General features: G+C 39.3%; 1 non-coding gene across 1 annotated transcript; it reads left to right on the forward strand.

Moving 5' to 3' along the window:
* Positions 1–1,465: 1,465 nt before the first annotated feature.
* LOC117285044 lies at positions 1,466–1,570 on the forward strand. The gene has a single exon (XR_004516058.1). It is a non-coding gene; the product is annotated as a U6 spliceosomal RNA (small nuclear RNA).
* The last annotated feature ends 1,015 nt before the right edge of the window (positions 1,571–2,585 follow it).

Here is a 2,585-nt window from a genome sequence, read left to right on the forward strand (position 1 = left end):
CGTGATACTTAAGCTTCTGTGTCTAGTTTATTTCAGTTAACTTTATAGTATCAAGAAGATATGGACCTTTTCAAACAGAAGAGTGTCTTACAGCCCTTGCTAGAAATATAACTCTTAGAATGCTTAGCAAATTGGGATATGATACACATGGAACATATTCAAAAAATTGTTGTTATAGGATTTCACATTTTGTGGGAACAGGGGCTCTGTAGGTAGGAAAAGATAGGATGAAGGCCCTCATTGAACTTTATTAAAAATTAATAAGGCTAGGGATTTAGCTCAGTGTTTTCACCACCTGCCTTGTCAGCGCAAGAGCAAGAGTTTGATCCCTGGTACCCCCCCATAAATAATAATAATAATAAGGCAATTTTGACCTCTGCAGCCAGACTCCAGCAATTAGAAGGGCAAAGGAAGCTCTTATCTGAGGAATTAGAAAGACAAAGGCAGCTAGAATCAAGCAATTAGGAACCAAAGACAAAGAACTAATGACAGGAAGTCCCTAGGTAGCAGATTAACAGAAGAATGACAAACTTTCATTTCTGTGTGAGACCAAAGGAGGAGAGATGTATTTTGCTTAAAATTTAAATTCTGTGTGACATACCATTTGATGCAACCTGCCTGGTGAATTTGTTTGGACAACCTAACTCAACTCTATTTCCAGTGGAACCTAGAATAGGCGATGAGAGCTTGACATTCTGCACAAGTTGGTGTAATGCGGATTCTGGGCATAAAACAAAAGCTATTTGCAAAGACCCTTGAGAGGCCGCAAAGAAAAGCATAGAACTGTCTATGCTGGACCTAAATTGGTCAGTGAAGAGGAATCTTTGAAGTTCCTATGTTGTCTGGCTTTAAATTTGAGTAACAAGACCTGATGAGTACTTGAGGCCAAAATCTTACCACGTTTAAAACAAAAACAAAACAAACAAAAAAAAAAAACATGTTAATAAAAGTATTCCTTTGCTTGCAAAGACAAAAGACCTAGAAAGTTATTAAAATATTGTTTCTTTAAGAATGAACATTTTTTCTTTGATTGTCCTCACTGCTCAGCAGGTGATCTGCTCTCTGAGGCCCTTGGTCAGAGGGGAGCTTTAGCTCTGTGTGCTCTGGGGAACCTCAGTGAGGAAAGAACATTCTTGGCCTTTAGTGTAGGGAGGAACTTCATGTGGTCCAGGCCCTGCCTTCTGAGAGCCAAAGTACCTTCAAGTTCATGTTAGAGCTGGACTTTCTAATTCAAATCCGACTCCTCAGAGCCAGGGATTTAGCTCAGCATTTCCACCGCCTGCCTTGCAAGCTCAAGGACACGAGTTTGATCAAGGTTACCAAAAAAATAAAATAAAATAAAAAAAGCCTGGAAACAAATCGGACTCCTCTATTTCTTGCATTTGGAATGCAGTGACAAGATGTAACTATAACGGGGTGGGAATGACATGCAGTACCAGATGTGATTAAAAAAATACGGAGAACAGTGCTCACCTTAGCAGCACATGTGCTAAAATTGGAAATATGCAGAGCAGATTAGCATGGCTCCTGTGCCAGGATGACACGAATTTGTGAGGTAGTCTATATTTTAAAAAATGCAGGGAATGTCTTTCTTTAATTTATTACAATAAAAGATAAATTAGCCTAAAAAAATAGCAAACTTCCCCTCTACTTAATACTTTAGCCTATGCGACCTGTCCATAAGGCTCCAACCCATAATCTTACCTCCACCAAAGGACAGGGAAAGGTTGAATCACCAGAAGAAATCCAAGGTTACATTAAAAGACAGCCAGGGAGCCAATCAGATTCCAAAAGCCTAAAGTGGGACAAAGATGTCAATAAAAGGAGCTGCAAACAAGAAACCCACAATTACTCACTTTTGAATTCTACTTATCCAGAGAAGCTGTCTGTTATCTCTCTCTTTTTCCTTTCCCATCTTCAAATTCATTATGGTATTTGAAGCTGCTTCTTCAATTCTTTACCAGTGTTAGGTTTGGGATCACTGGGAGGTGTGCGTTCCAGCAGAGCAGTGGCTTCCTGTCCACCCCTGGACTTCACAATGTGGCATGATGTGGTGTGGTGTGCAACCTTCCCCAGACTTTACCATTTCTTTCAAGATACTGTTATAAATACCATAACTGGTAATATATATATTGCTTCTTTTAAGCCAGTCATGGGTATTTAAATAGAACTCAATAAAAGTTTTTCAAATGAAAAGAAACACAAAGTAAAGCAAGCAAATGAAACCATTTATTCTTATCCTTGGAACTTCCTGGGGCCTCTTCCAGCTGAGATCACCTCTGAGCTCCAGGAGCAAATTTTGCCCAATGCAATACCGCAGCCAGGAGGAGACAAAAAGGTTAAGTGCACTGATCTTTGCACAGGAAGTCTGACTGCATTTTACAGAGACCATTCCATGGAGAAAAGTGAATCTTGGGGTAAAATATTCTCTATGTTCAGAGGAGCCCCAACATACTCTTCATAGTCTAATTGAACCTTTCTTCAGTGAATGGTCCCCAAAATCAGTGCCCTTGCCCTATGACCTTTAGAACTAGAGTATTTTATTAACTTGTATATCCATATATTAATATATAAAGGCATTAAGA

The sequence above is a fragment of the Fukomys damarensis genome, unplaced genomic scaffold (assembly GCF_012274545.1).
Source record: "Fukomys damarensis isolate Sample0158 unplaced genomic scaffold, DMR_v1.0_HiC HiC_scaffold_5, whole genome shotgun sequence".
In the NCBI taxonomy this organism is placed as follows: domain Eukaryota; kingdom Metazoa; phylum Chordata; class Mammalia; order Rodentia; family Bathyergidae; genus Fukomys; species Fukomys damarensis.